Source organism: Bufo bufo, chromosome 5 (assembly GCF_905171765.1).
Source record: "Bufo bufo chromosome 5, aBufBuf1.1, whole genome shotgun sequence".
Lineage (NCBI taxonomy): Eukaryota > Metazoa > Chordata > Amphibia > Anura > Bufonidae > Bufo > Bufo bufo.
The window spans coordinates 301,879,493-301,903,000 of NC_053393.1; positions in this window are offsets into that span (position 1 = coordinate 301,879,493).

The window sequence follows — 23,508 nt, forward strand, 5'->3', positions numbered from 1 at the left end:
CATGTAGTGACATGAGTCAGATTCATCGACAATATTTTCCTATTATGGAATGGTGAAACTGCAGCACTTTGTGGAGGGGCTCAACATTAATGATGTGGGGTTGAGATTTACCTCGGAAGCTCAAAAGGACACCCTCCCTTTTCTGGATATAGTTATCATGAGAGGTGATCGGGGGGAACTTCAGACTAAAACGTATAGAAAACCAACATCTACAAATGCTCTATTGAATTGGAATAGTCACCATCCCCTTCCTCTAAAAAGAGGTATCCCCACAGGGCAGTACCTATGCATGAGGAGGAACTGTTCCACGTTGAGTGAGTATAAACAACAAGCCGATGACTTACGCGTCAGATTTAGGGAAAAGGGATATCCTGAATCCACTCTTAAAATAGCCTATCAGAGAGCCCACTCAAGGAGTCGAACGGAACTTCTCCACCCTAATAAAATAGATGTGGTGGACAATCAAATACGCCTGATAGGCACCTTTGATGGCGCTGCAAGAGAAGTGCGTAATGTCATTTCCAAACATTAGAATATTTTACTGTTGGATCCCGATATCAAAGGAATTGTTGCACCAACTGCACAGATCACATATTGCAGGGGTCGTAGTCTACGAGACCGGTTAGTTCGCAGCCACTTCAGTGAGACCAACGAACATGTGGGAATGTGGCTCAAACCACTGGAGGGCTGCTTTCGCTGCAGTGGCTGCGTTGCCTGCCTCTTCATTAGCAGGGGCCGTGACTTCAGCAGTAATGTAACAGGCAAGACCTATTCTATCAAGCGTTTTTTGAATTGCAGATTCAGGGGAGTAATATACAAGGCTACCTGTCACTGTGGCCTTGAATATGTGGGTAAAACTACCCGTGAACTCCGAAGGAGGGCAGGGGAACATCTTGGTGACATAAGGCACAATAGAGACACCCCACTAGCTAAGCACATAGAAGTGAGTCACAATGGAAATTTAAAGGGAATGACCTTTATGGGCATTGAACTGATCAATCCCCTGAAGAGAGGGGGTAATTGGGATAGAAGGATACTGCAGAGGGAGACATGGTGGATATTCGAGCTAAAGACCTCCTACCCCACGGGCCTCAATGAGCAGCTTTCATTTGGTTGCTACATCGAGGAAACTAGGTCCTCTCGGTGACTTTGGGACCGCCCTGCTCCCTCTGCGGTGTTCCATCTGTTGAATGGAAACAACTCAGGCAAACATCTCCATTTGGGCCTTATACACATGTCATGGGACCTATTTATGTATGAATCCTGCGTTATGGCACATAGATGTGTTATGAACCCCCTCCTGCTTGTTTATTTATCATAGGGCTCTATACGATTTCATTTGCCCCATTACTATATGTTTTGTTGTTGAATCTGTCGTTTTGAATCTGTCGCTAATTGCCAGTGAAACGCGTCGGGACAGTTTACATGATGTTTGTTTGTCTGTATGCCCCAGGGTGTGATTGGTCATTGAACTCTGATGAAGCTGGGCAGTCACCATATTGCCTACAAGGGACACCAAGGGACAGACAGAGAGGGGTGTTGGTTCATAAGTGAGGATTGAGGGATGATATAGGGGAAGAGACCCAGCATCTGTCTCCCTCTTTTATTGTATCCCTGTGTTTCTTAACTCACCCTTTGAGTAAGCCAGTGAACACACCTCTTGGCTGCTTAAAATCTCCACCATATCACTCTGGTTGGCAGTAGATGACTATCTTTCGAGGTAGTATTGTTTGATAAAATTTTTGGGCCTATCAATTTAACACATGATGAATTACAGATTGTTTTAAGGTTTCCCACTATTCAATTTATTGCTATTCATAATTTGGGTGCCATATTTTTACATTTGGTGTGACCGGCCACGTTTCTGGTCAAGTCATTTACTTATATTCTTATATAACACCTCGCTTCAATATGTGGTTTTTGGGGCCACTGGTCTATCACACCAGTTATAATACTTTTTTCGAATTGCGTTTGTCACTCTTTGTAGTTGTAGTATTGCTGCAGAACCCCTCACCAGTCACAATGCTGCACTATACAAATCTACTATAATATGCTTTTTTATATTAGAAAGTATATTATAAGTGTATTACACCCCTATATACTGCACACCAATCAATAGCACACCTATACCAGTCCTTAAAAGGACTTTTGTGGACCTATTAGCTAGCGATTTGTGTCACTAACACTCTAACAGTCTGTCCCTGCTCCACAACCTATCCCTACACTGACAAAAGACATAATGTAAAATGGCAGCCAGATCAGGTCTATTTATAAGGTACGGGGTATGTCCATGTGCTGAAATGTCTCAATTGGCTGTCCTGTACCACCTGATGGATGTGTCATGGGTCAAAGTTCTTCACAATGTAAAAGAATATGGCGGTCGCGAATATCGCCATATGTTTGCATGTTTGGCAAACAGCGAGCAAGCAAAGTTTGCCGCGAACCGACTGCTTCACGAACCGCAAGGCCATCTCTACTCACAGGTAGGAAGCTGTATGAGTAATACACACTGTATTACTCATACAGCCAATGCATTCAAATACAGAAGTATTAGAATTCATTGGAAAGGGGATCAGACCACTAAAAGTTAAAGTCCCAAAGTGGGACAATAAAGTTTCCCCCCAAAAAATTAAAAGTTTCAAGTAAAAAAAACCACAGAAAACAATAAAAAAATTGGAAAAAAAAGAAAAGTAGACATATTAGGTATTGCCTCGTCCGTATCGACGGCTCTATAAAAATATAACATGACCTAACCCCTCAGATGAACACTGTAAAAACACTGTAAACACCAAGCGATCAAAAAGGTGTATGCCCGACAAAATAGTTCCAATCTAACCGTCACCTCATCCCACAAAAAATGAGCCCCTACCTAAGACAATCGCCCAAAAAATAAAAAACTATGGCTCAGAATATGGAGACACTAAAAACATTTTATTTTATTTCTTTAATACTGTTATTGCGTAAAACTTAAGTAAATAAAAAAGTATACATATTAGGTATCGCCGTGTCCATAATAATCTGCTCTATAAAATATCACATGACCTAACTCCTCAGGTGAACATCGTAATATTTTTTTTATAAAAATGGTGTCAGAAAAGCCATTTATTGTCACCTTACATCACAAAAAGTGTAATAGCAAGCGATCAAAAAGTCATATGCACCCCAAAATAGTGCCAATCAAACTGTCATCTCATTTTGCAAAAATGGTACCCTACCAAAGATAATCACCCAAAAACTGAAAAAACTATGGCTCTCAGAATATGGAGACACTAAAACATGATTTAATTTTTTTTTTCAAAAATTATATTATTGTGTGAAACTTTAATAAATAAAAAAAGGTATACATATTAGGTATCGCCGCATCTGGAATGACCGGCTCTATAAAAAATACCACATGAACTAACCCATCAGGTGAACACCGTAAAAAAATTAAAATAAAAACTGTGTAAAAAAAAAGCTATTTTTTGTCACCTTATATCACAAAAAGTGTAATAGCAAGTGATCAAAAAGGCATACACACCCCAAAATAGTGCCAATCAAACCGTCATCTCATCCCTCAAAAATGGTACCCTACCTAAGATAATTGCCCAAAAACTTAAAAAACTATGGCTCTCAGAATATGGAGACACTAAAACATGATTATTTTTTTGTTTTAAAAATTATATTATTGTGTAAAACTTACATAAATAAAAAAAGTTGACATATTAGGTATCGCCGCGTCCGTAATAACCTGCTCTATAAAAATATCACATAACCTAACCCCTCAGGTGAATACCATAAAAATAATAAAATAAAAAAAATGGTTTAAAAAAGCACGTTTTTGTCACCTTACATCACAAAAAGTGTAATAGCAAGCGATCAAAAAGGCATATGCAACCCAAAATAGTGCCAATCAAACCATCATCTCATCCTGCAAAAATGGTAACTCTCATCCTGCAAAAATGGTAACCTACCTAAGATAATCGCCCAAAAACTGAAAAAACTATGGCTCTCAGACTATGGAGACACTAAAACACGATTTTTTTGTTTAAAAAATTAAATCTTTGTGTAAAACTTACATAAATAAAAAAGAAAGTAGACATATTAGATATTGTGCGTCCGTAATAACCTCCTCTATAAAAATATCACATGACCTAACTCCTCAGTGAATACCATAACAAATGGAGTAAAAAAAGCTATTTTTTGTCCCCTTACATCACAAAAAGTGTAATAGCAAGCGATCAAAAAGTCATATGCACCCTATAATAGTACCAATCAAAGCGTCATCTCATCCTGAAAAAAAATGAGCCCCTACATAAGACAGTCGCCCAAAAAATAAATAAAACTACGGCATTCAGAATGTGGAGACACTAAAAAATGTTATGTAAAACTGAAACAAACAACCAAAAAAGTAGTCATATTTAGTATTGTTGTGTCCGTGACAACCACATGATCTAACCTGTCATATGAATGTTGTAAATAACAAAACATAAAAATGGTGCCAAAACAGCTATTTCTTGTTACCTTGCCTCACAAAATGTGTAATATAGAGCAACCAAAAATCATATGTACCCTAAAATAGTAACAACAAAACTGCCACCTTATCCCATAGTTTTCAAATTGGGGTCACTTTTTTGAATTTTCTATTCTAGGGGTGCATCAGGGGGGCTTCAAATGGGACATGGTGTCAAAAAACCAGTCCAGCAAAATCTGCCTTCCAAAAACCGTATGGCATTTATTTTCTTCTGCGCCCTGCCGTGTGCCCGTACAGCCGTTTACGACCACATATGGGGTGTTTCTGTAAACTACAGAATCAGGGCCATAACTATTGAGTTTTGTTTGGCTGTTAACCCTTGCTTTATAACTGGAAAAAAATTGGATTCAAATGAAAAATCTGCCAAAAAAGTGAAATTCTGAAATGTAATCTTTATTTTCCATTATTTCTTGTGGAACACCTAAAGGGTTAACAAAGTTTGTAAAATTTGTTTTGTATACCTTGAGGGGTGTATTTTCAAAAATGGGGTCAATTTTTCGGAGTTTCTACTCTAGGGGTGCATCAGGGGGGCTTCAAATGGGAAATGGTGTAAAAAAAACTGTCCAGCAAAATCTGCCTTCCAAAAACAGTATGGCATTCCTTTCCTTCTGTGCAATGTTGTGTGCCTGTACAGCAGTTTACAACCACATATAGGGTGTTTCTGTAAACTAGAGAATCAGGGCAATAAATATTGAGTTTTGTTTAGCTGTTAACCCTTGCTTTGTAACTGGAAAAAATGGATTCAAATGGAAAATCTGCCAAAAAAGTGAAATTTTGAAATGTTATCTCTATTTTCCATTAATTCTTGTGGAACACCTAAAGGGTTACCAAAGTTTATAAAATCAGTTTTGAATACCTTGAGCGGTGTATTTTGTAAAATGGGGTCATTTTTGGGTGGTTTCTATTATGTAAGCCTCACAAATTGACTTCAGACCTGAACTGGTCCTGAAAAAGTGGGTTTTAGAAATTTTCAGAAAAATTTCAAGATTTGCTTCTAAATTTCTAAGCCTTCTAACGTCCCCAAAAAATAAAATGGCATTCATAAAATGATCCAAGCATGAAGTAGACATATGGGAAATGTAAAGTAATAACTATTTTTTGATTCACACATCCATATATGTGACCTGCCTGTCATTCAGACACACAGTAACAGTTTCACTACCAAAAAGGAATTTTTGAGAACTTTGCTCATCTCTATTTATTATCATCAAATTCTGAAATTTTGTCTTACAGGGTATTCCATTTTCCAATAAACTATTGTGAGGGGGCAGTAACTAAATAAAACATCACTTTTAATCACATCAAGGATAAAAAGGCCCCTACAGACAAACAAACATGTAAGGAAGGTGATATCGAGACCAATGTGACCAAGTTGCCCACAAAGGCTACGATAAGACCATCAGGTAAAGAGGGTGACCACACGTGCATAACGTGAAAAGTAGCGCTCAGCCGGGTACCAAAGGGAATTCTGTATAAGGCTGAAATGTCACCGTGGGTTTGGTGGACTAGCGAATAGTGTATCAAGTCAGGAAAATAAAGGGTATTGGTATGATGTAAACACTGACCCTAGTGGATCCCTACTTGTCCTAGTCCACCCTACTAATGTATCCTAGGAACGGGGTCCAAAAAAACCCGCAAGGGGTGGCCCCGACTTGAACTCTGGTCCTACGCTGGATGCCCTGTTGAGGCCCTAGACAGCGATAGAGGAACCATATACCCATTGGGTGATACAAGTCATGGCTAGAGAATCTTGATTGAGGTTGTTGGAAAAATCTATCCCAACCAAACCCAATCAGGCTAGTAGCAAAAAATATATACTTAAGTGTCCCGACGCGTTTCTTCAAAATAAGCCCCAGGATTCTTCAGGGGACACGGGGCAAAATGATTGTAGCTCCAGCTGGCGTATGGCTCAACAAATAGGGGGTAGCTGTTTGATGGCTACAGTCAGTGTGTGGCTGAGCCTAAAACATGACAGAAAAAGAAAAGTAAAACCACATTAGAATGATAACCATTAAAAAACCACCATTCATCCATAAAACAGGACGATGGGGGAAGTGGCGACTTACTGTTTAGTGGCTGCGGTCAGTGTATGGCTGTAGACCCAGATGAAAGGAAAAAACTGAGTGGTGGCGTCCACCTGGGTAAGAGGACCAGCAGCTTATGGAGCCAAACAGCCCCATTATAAAGGCAGAGGGGCCAGGTGAGACGCATACCTGACAATCAGAGTCACATGACCAGTCGTCCGCTGATGATGTCAGTGGATGCGCCTCATCCTCGCGGTCACGTGGTCGAGAGTACGGAAGTCGCGTGTCCGCGCATGCGCAAGAGAACCATCCCCAATGTATCTCATGAGGCCTAGGTGGAACGCAAGATGACAATAACTTCCGCATCACGTGACCGGACGCCAACCACTGACGTCAAATGCAGCGGCAGCATCATGCCGGTCACGTGATCAGAAAAGGGCCGGCCGCGCTCGCGCAAAAATGCGCTGGCAAGACGAGTAATAAACCTGGAGCCCGGTAAGAGCTGCACAGGTAGAAAGGTAACATGTCTGCCCACCACATGAAAATGCCATACAACACAACTCCTTGTGTTTGCACGGCACCATACAAGGGCGCCCTCTACTGGTCACACTGGTAAAGACATGACCACAGAAAGGGCTTAAACCTGGTATCAATTTTAACAAATGGGAGGGGGGAAGGAGGAGGAAAAACAACCTCTAAATGGCCTCAGAAAACCATAAATCCAAACGACCTCCTCCATGTGTGCTGAGGGATACAGAAATATATGTGTCCCTCTAAGCAGACCTAAAAAAAGAAGTATTAATTGACAGGATATAGGACCAAAGGGCTGGCAAGAACACTGATGATCACAAAAAGCAACCGAAGTTCAATTGCTCGTTGAGACGATAGGGGGTAATTGTGTTTAATGTAAAGTTCCACCAACATTTTTTTGAAGGATATATTTATCCCAGTTTCCACCTCGTAGGGGTCTATTGACATGTTCGATGGCCATAAAGCTAATTGATGAGGTACGCCCGTTATGAGAGCTCTGCACGTGTCGCGCTATGGGAGTATCCCTGTTGTATCGTATGTAACTGATGTGTTCGTCCATGCGCTTGCGCAGTTCTCTGAAAGTCTTCCCAGCGTAGCACAGTCCACAGATACATGTTATTAAATAAACTACGCCAGATGTACGGCAGTTCATGAAGTCCCGTACATGATAGACCGTGTCATTAGGCTCGCGCCTGAAAGTTTTTCCTTGTGATAGGTAGTTACAGAAGCTACAATGGCCGCATCTATACTAGCCCATCACTGGCACATCCAACCATGTACAAGATTTCAATGGGGGGGGGGTAAAGTGGCTATGTACCAGCCTGTCCTTTAAGTTGTGACCCCTCCTGAAGGTGAATGAGACAGAGGGATTGAGGACCTCCGCCAAATCTGGGTCCATCAGTAAAGTGTTCCAGTGACGTGCCAGGATCCTCTTGACCTGGGATACCGCTGCATCATATGTGCCTATAACCCGAATGGTATCTTGTGATTCATGCACTGCACTAGTCACGGGATGAAGCAGTTCTGTGCGTGTACGTGCTTGTGTTTTTTGATAGGCCAGTCTAAGGGTTTTATCGGGATACCCCCTTTCTTGAAACCTATTCCTCAAATCCCTTGCCTGACACTTAAAGTCAGTTTCCTCTTAACAGTTGCGTTTTAGTCTGAGATATTGACCGGTGGGTATCCCTCTCTTAAGAGGGACAGGATGACAACTGTCCCACCTAAGGAGGGAATTGGTAGAAGTGGGCTTATGGTAAATAGACGTACATAGGCCACCCTTATTGTCCCTAAAGATGAGCACATCCAAAAATGGGAGACGATCCTTAACGATGACTGAGGTGAATCTCAGATTCAAATTGTTAACATTCAGCTCAGAGACAAGTCTATTGAACTCGCTCTCTGGCCCGCGCCACAACAAGAAGATGTCATCGATGTAGCGGGACCAGAGAGCAATGTAGTCCACAAAACACCGTGAAGGTTCACCAAAGACAACTGATTCTTCCCACCAGCCCAGGAGCAAATTAGCATATGATGGCGAGCAAGAATTCCGATTTTCCACTTGATTGATAACAGCCCAAAAAGCACATCAAAACAATGATTTCATGTGTATGGATAAAGTAACCTTTCTCCCTTCCATCTCTTGTTCGAGTTGATTCCCTTGCTTTCTAATCTAAAAAGATACATAGCTTCCATTGAAGTTAAACAGATTATTGGTTACTATAGTTTCCCTATTGCTCAATTCAGGCAATTGAAAAGGCTGGGCACAATAGGTTTTAAACTCTTGTCAAAGTGTGAAAAAAAATCTGAGGATATATCTGACATACCTGGTGTTAAACTGACAACAGTTGCAGTAGAAGAAGAAAATATTACTGGAAATACATTTTTTACAATCTAGTCATTTATAATATAAATTACTATGCAAATTTAGAGGATACAGTATTCATAAATAATACCATGTAAAGCGATAGATAGATAGATAGATAGATAGATAGATCTATCAATATTGTATCTTTAAAAAAAAGGCTTGTCAGAACAAGTAATTTATTCTAAAATGACTCTGAATTTTATAGCGTGTCTGCATGCAGAATGATGCAAGTGTCTTTATGCGTCTGGAAGCAACTAAAAGCAACTAATCCACTGTGACTAAGAATAAGTTAATATGGTTTGATAACCGAAAAGGGCATACGTTTTAATCAAGCTCATGGAAGATTTATTTTCTGAAAATATAGGTTTCTTCAGTTCAACTTTATCCATCTAATAGCTTTGATCTTAATTGTATCAGCTTCTCAATGTTGAGATATATAAGTATAATCAACTTTACTTAATCAGGCTGAAAATATGACAGAGGACTTAATTGATTTAAAAGTTTAGTCAAACAAAGGTCATGGGGAGGAAGGATTTGTAAATAAAATCATATTTTCCTATAATAATTTGCAAATCTGTAAATAGTTACATGCATGAAATGAATGCATTATACATTTATACGATCATCATTTCATTTTTCCTTTCATTTAGGCTTGGTAACAGCTAATAGTTAAAAATAATAGATGCAAACAAATATAAATATTCATATAAGGTTGAATGTGTCTTCTAGACAATATTATTTAATTATGTTTTAGTCATATGTTTTGGTTATTTTTACCAATTTAGCATTTTATTTTTATTTTGTGCATGTTAATCAATATTTCCTATTACTACCCAGCTACCAGAGCAAGCATGTTAATAGCTGCTGATGGATCGTGTAATAGAAGTGTGCAAGTTTGTAGTGTTTTCAATCAATAGGAGCCCTGATTGACTCAATAACTGTTGCTCTCCAGCTGAAAAAACACAAATACCTAGGGCAGAGGTTCCCAACCTTTTGTATGTTGTGAGCCACATTCAACTTTCAGTGATGGTCAGGAGCAACAGCCAATTCATAAATAGAGGAGAGAAATTTTGAATGTGGAGAAACAAAAAATATGAAATTGAAAAAAATATGCTTATAAGTATTTCAGTGTCAAATTTATACCATCCAAATTGGCACTGTTTGGTGGTAAATCAATTATAGGTCTGCAATAGAGATGAGAGAATTTCAAAAAAATTCTATTCGGCCGGTTCACCGAATTTACTGAAAAGATTTGCTTCGATCCAAATTTATTTGTGGCCAATCGAGTTAAAAAACGTCTATTTCCGTGCTGCAGAGAGCCTTTATAGGGGTGTAGAACTGTAGAACACATAGGAAGTGTGCTGTGGTAGGGAAATAATACTGTCAGTATGACATGCAGATGACAGGCCTCGCTCTTAGAATCACTGCACACTTCACTTATTTGGGCAGTCACGGGGACAAAACCGACAGAATAACTCAAGTATGAACTCAGTTTTACAGGTTGATGTTAGGGTCAAGAAGAAGCACACTCCTTTTAAACTGTCGCCAGCTGATTCCACATAGATGTAAACAAAACCTGTTCTATTAAACGCTTATACAAGTAGAGCCCCCTGACAGAGTGGAGAGGGTGTCAGCAGTAAATTTGTGTTGACGTCACTGATTAATTTGCCACTTCCTCTGATCGGTCAGCATTTACTCAATAATCCATCAGTATTGCTAATGCCAAAAAATACAGGAGTGGATCTAAAACAGAGATGACATGTGCATGGAATATTTTCATGTCTTCTGTATTTTGTACCCAATCCTGCTTTTGGCTACCAAATCATAAGCCTATTCTGATTATACCATAAAGGCCTTACAGCTGCTACACAGACAGGATCCGTTGTGCGTCTCATTTTTCCTTCCTTCTGACAGATCAGAAGGAAAAATATTCTATAGTGCTATATATTAGTTTTTGACGCATGCTTGTATTGATTGCATAATATTCGCATATTACACGATCATTACCTTGCCGATTTTCAAGTAGAATTTGCGAATATTTGACAATTACTCTACAAAATATTCACAAAATATCACAAATTCGAATATGACCCCTGCCACTCATCACTAATGGGGAGGTGGCAGCAGTATTAAGAGGCCACTGAGTGGCACAATGACCGAGTGTGGAGATGGCAGCAGTATGAGGAAGCCACCAAGTTGCACAATGACAGAGTCTGGAGGTGGCAGCAGCAGCAGTAGCAGCATCAGGAGAAGGCAGCAGAGTGGCACAATGACAGAGTCTGGTGGTGGCGGCAGCATGAGGAGGCCACAGAGTGGCACAATGATATAGTCTGGAGGTGGCGGCAGCATGAGGAGGCCACAAAGTGGCGCAAAGACAGAGTGCAGAGGTGGTGGCAGCAGCAGCATCAGGAGGAGGCCACAGAGTGGCACGATGACAGATAGTGGAGGTGACAGCAGTATGAGGAAGCCACAGAGTGGCACAATGGCAGAGTCTGGAGGTGGCAGCAGCATCAGTAGGAGGCCACAGAGTGGCACAATGACCAAGTGTGGAGGTGGCAGCAGCATCAGGAGACCACAGAGTGGCAAGGTGACATAGTGTGGAGGTGGTGGCAGCATCAGGAGGCCACAGAGTGGCAAGGTGACAGTGTGGAGGTGGCAGCAGCATCAGGAGGCAACAGCATGAGGAGGCCACAGAGTGGCACGACGACGAGAGATTGAAGAGGTGGCAGCAGCATGAGGAGGCCACAGAGTAGCACGACAACGAGAATTTGCAAAGGTGGCAGCAGCATGAGGGGGCCACAAAGTGGCCACTTCGTCTATTCATTTATAGTGATTATGAGACAAAACAGAAGGTTAAAATTTCTCAACTTTATAAAGTGCTGCTTAAAAGACGAAATAATAATACACGTTCTCCGGCACAAAAGGCTTGGCAAATTGATTGTCTGTGAATTTCCCTCGAAGATTTGGATACTATATTGGCAAATTTAAGTTTACTTTCTTATTATTTTAATCAAGTTTTGGTTCAATTTAATAATAAATATTTAATAAATTTTATAATAAAAATTAAGTGTTGCCTAAGACAAGAGAGAATCTGCCAGTCTTCTGTTTATTCGACAACGTGGTTGCGATGGAGAAAGCATTCCATAAAACTATTTCTCTCCACCTGGAGACGAATCCTGTCAAGATTGATGCAAGTGTGGTATCGGCTGCTCATCAAGACAGCTACTTCTGGGGGAACCTGCCAGGCATGAACAGGCCTCTAGTATCTACAGACAATGAAAAGACAAAGCTTCAAGATAGCTTGGAGCCCCAAAGAGTCGCAAAGTTCATCAAGTTTGAAACCATAACTACCAGCCCCTGGTCTCTTCGTCTATGAAAACCTCACAAGTTCCCAGTCATCATGGAAGGGAAGGAGGACATCCTGTGGTGCACAGAAATGGAAAGGGTCTTCGGATTCCCCCCGCACTATACGGACATCTCAGAAATGAACCGCTGCTCCCAACAGCAGCTCCTGGGAAGGTCATGGAGAGTCCCGGTCATCCGGCATCTATTTTCCCTGCTGAAGGATTATTTTGAAAGTGTGTACAAGCCACAGTGGGCCCCCACGCTGCAGATTTATCATGGATACATTATGGAGAATTTACCACATACAGTATAACTACAGCGCTGAGTGCTTAATACATTCTGTTTTTCGACCGAAATACGCAAATAAATATTTTACTGCATATAACTAGTGTTGAGCGGGAGGTGCCATATTCGATTTCGACGAAATTCGCGAATATTCGCTACAATATTCATCTCATATTCGTTGAAATCGAATATTCGTCATTATTCTAGTTATCGCGATTAATATGCAAATTAAATAATCGCGTATTGCGATTTTAACTTAATGCAACTGTCCTATTGGTTTGATATCTAGAATTAGCGAAGATGACGAATATGATGAATGTATTCGTCATATTACTCAAAACGAAGATAACTAAATATTCTCCATCTTCGTTTTAGCTACATATTCGTCAACTTCGCTAATTCTAGCAATCAAATAGGAAAGTTGACTAGATACAGCTGTGTTTAATTCGCTATGCGATTATATTACTTTGCTTTTTTTTTAATAAATAGAATAATTATAATAATTTTCAAATATTATAATGATTCTATTTATTAAAAAAGCGCAAAGTAATATAATCGCATAGCGATTTAAACACAGCTGTCTCTATAGTCAACTTTCCTATTTGATTGCTAGAATTAGCGAAGTTGATGAATATGGAGCTAAAACAAAGATGGAGAATACTTTGTTATCTTTGTTTTGAGGAATATGACGAATACATTCGTCATATTCGTCATCTTCGCTAATTCTACCAAGCCAACCATAGTAAACCAGGTCTAAGTTGAAATCGCAATGCGATTACTTCAAGTTATAATAATCGAATTGCGATTTCAACTTAGAGCTGTGTTTCTAATGGGTCTGCTTGCTATTAGAATTAACAAAGTTAACGAATATGGAATATAGCAGTGCTAAGTTGAAATCGCAATTCGATTAATTCAAGTTATAATAATCGAATTGCGATTTCAACTTAATTCTCACATCCGACAGTACATTCTAGTATGGAGGCGTTCCATGAGCACGGAAGTCGGCAGAAGCGGCAACGGGCACTGACTGGAGCAGCCAGGAAGCCAGGAATCCTCAGGACAGGTAAGAACTACTTTTGGGAAGTGGGAAAGAAAAAAATATAACAATAAAAAAAATTAAAAAAAATATTTGAAATTGCGAATTTATAGTGCTATATTCTAAATATTTGCGAATTAGCGAAGTGCCGATATTCGCCCAAAAATTTGATATTCAAATATTCACGTTCAATACTACATATAACGACAACGCTGAATAAAATTTGTTTTTCGACCAAAATGTGTCGAAAAAGGTTTTACCACATATAACTGCAGCACTGAACACTAAATAAATTTTGTTTTTCAAACGAAATACTCCAATAAAGACTTTACCACATATAACTGAAGCACTGAACGCTGAATAAAGTTAGTTTTTCAACCGAAATACGTCACAAAAGGTTTTACCACATAAAACTGCAGCGCTAAACGCTGAATAAATTTTGTTTTTCGACTAAAATACATCAATAAAGACTTTACCACATATAACTGCAGTGCTGAACACTGAATAAAATTAGTTTTTCAACCGAAATACGTCACAAAAGGTTTTACCACATATAACTGCAGCGCTAAACGCTGAATAAATTAAGTTTTTCGACCGAAATACGTCAACAAAGACTTTACCACATATAACTGCAGGGCCGAACGCTAAATAAAATTAGTTTTTCAACCAAAATATGTCACTAAAGATTTTACCACATATAACTGCAGTGCTGATAGCTAAATACATTTAGTTTTTCGACCGAAATACGACACAAAAGGTTTTGCCACATATAACTGCAGCGCTAAACGCTGAATAAATTAAGTTTTTCAACAGAAATACGTCAATAAAGACTTTACCACATATAAATGCAGCGCTGAACACTGAATAAAGTTTGTTTTTCGACCAAAATACGTCAATAAAGTTTTTACTGCATATAACTGCAGCACTGAACGCTGAATAAAATTTGTTTTAATATGTCACTAAAGATTTTACCACATATAACTGCAGCGCTAAACGCTGAATAAAATTTGATTTTTGACCAAAATACTTCCAAAAAGGTTTTACCACATATAACTGTAGCGCTGAACGCTGAATAAATTTTTTTTTGCTACCGAAATACGTCACTAAAGGCTTGGGACTCTCCACCTTAGCTCACCACAAGCCATCAGTTCTCTGAAAGGTGCAGAATCAACCACTTGGAAAGGGAGGGACTGCAGCACCAGCAACTTGGACAGCAGCACGTTCAGCTCCTGCGCCGTTAGATACGTGCATGCTTACTGTTGTTTCTTGGCAATCGCTTCGGTGATCGATTGTTGACGGAATGACTGATGAGGAGTAGAAGAAGCAGGAGTATCAGGACCAGCAGACAATGGGAACGACAGACAGCTCCCTTCACCTTAGGTGGTGGAGCCTTGACTGCCTGAAATCGGGTGTGGCGTGCCACTGGGTGATGCAGCGGTTGCTGAGGCAGGCTGGACCACCACATCGGAGACACGGTTTTCCCAGGCCATTTTATGGTGACACTGAATATGTTGATGCAGGGCCGTGGTGCCAACATTGGCACACTGGCCACGCTTCACCTCCTGCCCACAGATTCCACATATGGCCATGTTCACCTACTCCGGAGGCTGTACAAAAAACTGTCACACCGCAGAGTAGGTGATTTTACCAACAACACTACACACTGACTGACCGACTGCTACCGCCGCTGCTTCCGTGAATTCATGGACCCCTCCTAAATAAGGATACATTTTTATAAGAATACATTTTTTGTTTTCTATCGAAATATGCAACTAAAGACTTTACCACGTATAACTGAATGCAGAATAAATGTATTGTTTTCTACTGAAATATACGTCACTAAAGCTTTTACCACAAATATTACTGCAGCGTGGAATGCTAAATATATTTAGTTTTTTGACCGAAATACGTCACTAAAGGTTTTACCACATATAACTGCAAAAGTGAACGCTGAATATATTTTGTTTTTGTACTGAAATAATAATAATTGCAGAAGTGAAATGCGTATATATTTTTCATTTTGTAATGAAATAGGCCACTAAACTCTTTCACCACAAATAAATGCAACAGTGAAGTGCATATATTTTTTCCTTTTTCTACTGAAATAGGACACTGAACGCTTTCACCACATATAGCTGCAGAAGTGAAATGCGTATATATTTTTCCTTTTTGTACTGAAATAGGCCACTAAACTCTTTCACCACAAATAAATGCAACAGTGAAGAGTGTATATTTTTTTCTTTTTTGTACTGAAAAAGGACACTAAACGCTTCCACTACATATAACTAGAGATGGCCTTGCGGTTCGCGAGGCGGTCGTTTCGCGGCGAACTTTGCTCGTTCGCGGTACGCTGAACGTGCGAACATATGGCGATATCCTCCGGCGCCATATTCTTTTACATTATGAAGAACTTTGACCAGCTACAGACAAACGCCATTGTAACAAATAATTTCTAGTGGTGTGATATATCAATTGCCTCCCAAAAAAACTTATTGAAGCAGGGGTGTTATATACAATTAATATACTTTCTAAATAGTGCATTTGGGTAGTGCAGCATTTGTTTGCGGTTTTGCTGCGTTACCTCAGCTACACATATGACAAACGCTATTGGAAAAAATAATTTCTACTGGGGTGATATACCAGTTGCCCCCCAAAAAAACTGATTGAAGCAGGGGTGTTATATACCAATTATATACTTTATATATAGTGCATTTGGGTAGTGCAGCATTTGTTTGCTGTTTTGCTGCGTTACCTCAACTACACAGAGTGAAGAACGCTATTAGAACAAATAATTTCTACTGGGGTGATATACCAGTTGCCCCCCCAAAAAACGGATTGAAGCAGGGGTGTGATATACCAATTATATACTTTCTATATAGTTCATTTGGGCAGTTCAGCATTTGTTTGCAGTTGTACTGTGTTACCGCAGCTACACAGAGTGACAAAAGCTATTGGAACAAATAATTTCTACTGGTGTGATATACCAGTTGCCCCCCCCCCAAAAAAAACTAATTGAAGCAGGGATGTGATATACCTTCTTCCACAAATACTGCTCTTCTATACAGACTTTTGTTACAGGGTCATTTTGAAAATGACAGGCAGAGGCAGGCCATTCCGCAGGGGTGGTAGGGGTCGTGCAGGTGCACCAGGCCGGAGCCTAAGTAAGAAGTTGCAGAATGTGTGTGCAATTAAGTGAAAAGACGCAGCAGACTTGGTTGAGTGGCTAACTCAGCCTTCCGCTTCTGCACCCTCCTCATCCTTTCTATCTGCACCCTCTTCACTCTCTGCTGTGTGCACACCCAAATACACCAGTACCACCACCACCACCACCATCACCATATCCCTTCCGCTCGAGTCAGAGGAATTATTTTCCCATCCATTACAAGACCTTACCGATGCGCAGCCATTCTTGTCATCGGATCAGGAAGAGTAGGCAGCAATGGTCGCCACCTAGTCTAACGACAGTAGGGGGCATCTTGATATTGTTCTTCTTTCCCTCTGTCCTACTTTCCTGTCTCCCACCTATATTACTCCTCCCAATTCTTTTCCTACAAATATTTCAACCGTCTTTACCTGTTTTGTAACGATTTTTTTACAGATTTTACCAGTTTTTGCAAATTCTCTGATCAGGTGCACCTAACCTTTGTCAGAAAATTGTTAATAAATTATCAATGTTAGTATCTTATCAACAACAGTTAGTCCACACGGTTAGTCCAGCCACACCTGGTCCATACAAACAGTTAGTTTCCAGGAAGGAAAGGGAGGTTAATTAAGACGCCTGAATTGCAATTACTAGTGTCCACAGGAATTAATGTAGAGACTGTGCGGCGCTAGTTCCTTAATCCTTCCGTATATTCCGTATATTATTCAGGAAAGATAAAAAAGCTTAAAGGACCAGCACTCAAGAACAGAACGGATGCGGGAGAGGGTTAACATACATAAAGTTAGTCATTAATTAGTCTAGAGGGTTAGGAGAGGGTAAGGCGGGTTTAGACCCAGAAAGGATTATACAGGGGACTTTTAATCCAGGAAGGACCGTGTTGTATTGTGGAATATATCTAAGATACTCCACCACCATCCTCAAACCTTCATTCCCTTTTTCCATATATTCCCACCTCTCACCCTCACTGCTGTCACAGTAGAGAACCACATGGGTACATCACCCAGCACCAAGTAAAAAATCCGGCTACCTCCAGCCTCAACTCTCCAACCCTTTCTCACCGCATCCGCAGCAGCAACACGAGTGTAGTAAATGCTCTGCGCCAGGAAATGATCCCCACACACACCGTCCTCTTCACTGAACACACCGCAGTCCGGGGATGGCCCTCAGGCAGTCCGTGGTCGGCAATTGCACTAAACCAGACCGGGAATCACAGGGGGGACTGCCACAGCCTCAGCTCCAGCTTGAACATATACGGACATCAGACCCTAGCCAGCATCAAGAATGGAGATCAGAACTCAGCAACTAAAACACTCCAGCACTCCTCGATTCGAGGGATCTCACCACCGCAGGCTCGTCATCCTCTGCTGGGCACCGACATCGGGAGCAGGGTATCCTCCGTGGATCTTGTACCATCAAACTTCAGGAGCGCACACGCGTGCTAATGCGGCGGGGGGGAGGGAAGGCGGAGCCCAGCGTCCTACATCAGACGCTCACATGCACGTCCTTCTGCTACTGCACACCAAAAGAGCTTTATTAGAAAGCTTTTTATCATACATCCAATTTTTTGTAACAGCATTTACAATCAACATAAGAGTTAACAAATGTATACAGTGAATGTCTCACATTATATTGAAATATGATATCAGCAGTGTAAAAGAATATGATTATAATGGGTCAATGTTTCAAACACCTAAAATTCATAAAGTGTTCCCAATTTTCCCAGGTAACTCTGAATTTAGAGTAATTGCGATTTTCCCAAGCTGCTATTTCTTCAAACCTATAGATATTGTCAACTTTCTCTATCCACTGCTCCAGGGAAGGGAGCTCCGGCTTGAGCCAGATTCTGGGTATTAGAAGACGGGCACTAGATAGAAGTATTTTAAAAAGAGGAGGTATCACCACCCCGGGGCATCGGGCATAAAAACACAACAAGGCTAATTGGGGAGACAGAGATTTTCATTTTGCACACCTCATCACTTTTGTTAAAAACTTTACTCCACCATTTTTTGAATCGATGGGCACAGCCACCACACATTTTAAAAGGAGCCTCTTTCTCCCCTGCAACACCAGCAAATATCTGTATTTGTCTAGTCGTATCTGCTAGTGATGTCAGGAGTTTTGTACCACCTAGTGAGGATCTTGTACCCATTTTCCTGAATTCTAACACATCTTGAGGTAACGTGGGGTGTCACGAGTAATCTAGAGCATTCTTCAGGTGTAAAGGAGCAACCCAAATCCCGTTCCCATAAACCCACAAAGGTAATTTTTGGTGTAGAGATGGGAGTGTTAAGTGCCTTATAAAAGTTTGAGATTGGTTTCGTTAGTGGAGTAGACCTAACTATCAAGCTTTCGAACCAGGTGAGAGGTCTAAGAATGGCTTGTTTTGGGATGCATTTAGATATAAATGTTCGAAGAAAGGATATCAAAGATATATGGGGTTTCAAAACCGGGATCATGGATACAAGAGATTCTCCATCCAATATCGATCCATTCTCATCAAAGAAGGAAAGTACTCAAGTTTTCATTTGGCGAATACATGTAGGGAGAGTTTGTCTCAGTGCTAATGGGGCAGCGCTTATTATATCTCTCATCTGAATCAGGGGAGATGGTAGAGGGATCCCCAATGAGGACGATTGAAACCAGTTCGAAGTATCTATAGTGGCCCTGACCATATGGTTGGTTTGGGCTAAAGGGACTTTAAGGTCCGTTGGTCCTAATAATAATCTCCTGAAAGATGTTGAGAAATTATTAGCTTCCATGTCTACCCAGGACCTATGTGGAGGTTGTATAAACCAATCGATTATTCTAGACATAAAGATAGCTCTGCCATATAGCAATAGATTAGGAAGGCCTATACCTCCCGAGGGTCTAGGTCTCTGTAGGAGAGACGTAGATAGGCGAGATCTTTTACCTGCCCAGACGAAGGAGCGAATGCTTTTGGTTAGGGATTTGTAGAATGATTTTGGTACCGGGATTGGAAGGACTTGCAGAAGGTAATTTAATCTGGGGGTTACTAAAGACGTTACTAGATTTTTGTATCCAAACCAAGACAGTGTTGGGAAATGTAGTGAGGAAAATTGCTCTTGTATAGATTTCAGAAGAGGGAGGTAATTGAGTTAGAATAATCTGTGGGGGTCAGGCCCTATCTTCACTCCTAGGTAAATAAGGTATGGGGCATTCCAATTAAATGGGGATTTCATCTCAAGGTCCTTCCGTACAGTAGATTTAAGGCCCAGACTCAAGACCTGTGACTTTTTCATGTTAATCTTGAAATTGGATAAAGGGATGAACTTCTCAAATAAGTCATAGATGATAGGAGGAGAGAGCTCAGGGTTTGAGGTTATGACTAGGAGATCGTCCGCAAAAGCGGCAGTTTTATGTTCCTGTGAGCCTAATCTGAAGCCCCTGATCCTCTTGTCCTGTCTAATGGCCTGGAGAAGTGGTTCCATGATTAGGACAAAGACTAGTGGGGACAGGGAACAGCCTTGTCTAGTGCCATTTCTAATAGTGAACATGGAGGATAGAGTATCATTTACTGTAATGGCTGCTGAGTAGAGTTTAGCGGACTCGAACTGTAAAGTTCGGGTTCGTATCGAACTTTTGGTTTTTCGGCACCCGAACCCGAAAATTTTTGAAAGGCTGCAAAGCAACCAATCATCAAGCATCTTACTACTTGCCCCACGAGGCCATCACAGCCATACCTACTATTGGCATGGCTGTGATTGGCCAACTGCAGCATGTGACCCAGCCTCTATTTAAGCTGGAGTCACGTAGCGCCGCCCGTCACTCTGCTCGGATTAGTGTAGGGATAGGCTGCAGCTGCTGTGAGGGAGAGATCAGGGAGGAATCTTATGAAGAACTGCTTCTTTACTCAGCGATATACAGCAAATGTGTTTTGTGGGTGCAGTGCACAATTGTTTTAAGCCTGCCCTGAGCCAACTACTACTGAAAACGAACTTTTTTTCCTTCAGTTAGTCAATACATAATCGGCAGCCATTTTATGCAACGATAGTGCCCCAGCATAGGATATCTGCATGTCTGCAAGTCCAGAAATACTGCTTTGAGACACTGGGGTTAAACAAAAAACCACTCTGTTTCATATAGTGCACATCTAGGATTATCGCTGCATAAGTGACTGTTCAATTTAGGCCAGAAATACGGCTTTCTCATACTGAGGCATACTGGGGTGAAAAAATAAATCATCTGTTTCATATAGTGCACATCTAGGATTATAGGTGCATAAGTGAGTGTCACATTTAGGCCAGAAATACGGCTTTGGCATACTAGTGCATACTGGGTGAAACAAAACCCTGTTTCATATAGTGCACATCTAGGATTATAGTTGCATAAGGGACTGTTCATTTTAGGCCAGAAATACGGCTTTCTCATACCAGGGTGGAAAAAACACTGTGTTTTATATACTGCACATCTGTGATTATAGGTGCATAAGTTACTGTGAAATATAGGTCACAAATATGGCTTTTGCTTACTGGGGTTAAAAAAAAAACTCTGATATACTGCACATCTGGGATTAGAGGTGCATAAGTGAGTGTTACATTTAGGCCAGAAATATGGCTTTTGCTTACTGGGGTTAAAAAAAAACAACCTTTGATATACTGCCCATCTGTGATTATAGGTGCATAAGTTACTGTGAAATTTATGCCACAAATATGGCTTTTGCTTACTGTGGTTAAAAAAAAACTCTGATATACTGCACATCTGGGATTAGAGGTGCATAAGTTACTGTGAAATTTTGGCCACAAATACGGCTTTTGCTTACTGGGGTTAAAAAAAAACTCTGATATACTGATATGTGGCCCAGTACGAGGAGGAGGAGGAAGAGGGGTAATTTCTAACATTTTCAGGCCAGTCTTTTAGAATTGGCTCCGAGGCAACAGCAGAGTTTGAGTTGTTTTTTGCAAAAGCAGAGGCCAGGTACAAATTTGCCCAGCCAGGGCCCACTACTGGAGGACGAGGAGGAGGATGAGGATGAAGCATGTTCACAGCGGGGTGGCACCCAACGCAGCTCGGGGCCATCACTGGTGCATGGCTGGGGGGATACGGAGGATGCAGACGATACGCCTCCCACAGAGGACAGCTTGTCCTTACCTCTGGGCAGCCTGGCAAACATGAGCGACTACATGCTTGCAGTGCCTGCGCAACGACTGCAGAGTTGCCCACATTTTAACATGTGCTGACTACTGGGTGGCCACTCTGCTGGATCCCTGTTACAAAGACAATGTGACGTCCTTAATTCCCTCACTGGAGCGTGATCGGAAGATGTGCGACTACAGGCGCACGATGGTAGACGCGCTCCTGAGAGCATTCCCGACTGACGCCGGGGGACAAGTGGAAGCACAAGGCGAAGGTAGGGGAGGAGGAAGAGGTCGCCAACGCAGCTGTGTCAGCGCCAGCACCTTAGAAGGCAGGGTTAGCATGGCCGACATGTGTAAAAGCTTTGTCACCTCGCCGCAGCAACCGGCCCCAACAGCTGATATTGAGCTTGTTAGCGGGAGGCAGCATTTGAACAACATGGTGGAACAGTACCTGTGCACACGCCTACACGTACTGACTGATGGTTCTGCCCCATTCAATTTCTGGGTCTCCAAATTGTCCACATGGCCAGAGCTTGCCCTGTATGCCTTGGAGGTGCTGGCCTGCCATGCAGCCAGTGTACTCTCTGCACGGCAGGAGGCGTCATTACAGACAGACGCAGCCGCCTGTCCACAGTGGACAAGCTCACATTCATTAAAATTAACCACGCCTGGATCCCACAAGACTTGTCTGTACCTTGTGCAGAATAGACAGTTCTAACAGCCTCAACCATCCATCCTTGTACTCAAGTGCACTTATTTTTTTATATTTTTTTTTATATGTCCCAATATTTTGGGGGATATCTGGCTACCTATTCCTCCTTTGCCGCCGCTTCCACCTAGACCGCCACGTTAGCCTACACCGCCACATCCACCCATTCACCTCCTCCTCAACCTCTTCCTCCTACATCATTCCTATTTTTTTTTTTTTTAAGGTCTTTTATGTTTTTATAATTAATTTCCCTATCCACATTTGTTTGCAGAGCATTTGCCATGCTCTTAAGCACATTTTACTGCCTTCTGTACATAGAGAAAATAGCTTTAACAAAAGGATCAGGAAGGCCAAATTTCTCTAGAGTAATTTGCATAAATTCCCAATTAACCCTATTGAAAGCCTTCTTGGCATCAGTGCTCAAGAAGGCCAAGGGAAAGGAGTGTTTTTTGGCATGGAATAATACGTTCAGTATTCCTGCTGTGTTGTCTCGACCTTCTCTTCCTTTCATAAACCCCGTCTGGTCTCTATGTATCAGAGAAGGCAGCTATGTAGACAGACGAGTAGCTAACATTTTAGCCAGCAGCTTTAGGCCTAAGTTTAATAACTATATTGGGCGGTAATTTGCACATTGCCCTCGATCCTTTCCTTCTTTTGGAATGATTGTTATATGTGCTTTAGTCATGTCAGATGAAAGAGGGGATCCCTGCAATAAGTGATTACAAATGGCCAATAGCTAAAGATTTGCTGATGGAGCGGTAGTATAGAGCCGGCAGACCATCAGGTGCTGGGGCTTTCCCCCAGGTTTTTTATAGCTGCTAAGAGTTCCTCTTCAGTAAAAGGAGATTGCAGGGATTCCCTCTGAGTATTATCTAGTTTGGGGAGTGTTAAGGATTTAAGAAAGGTATTAATAGGGCTCTGGGATGAGGTAGGGTCTTTCAT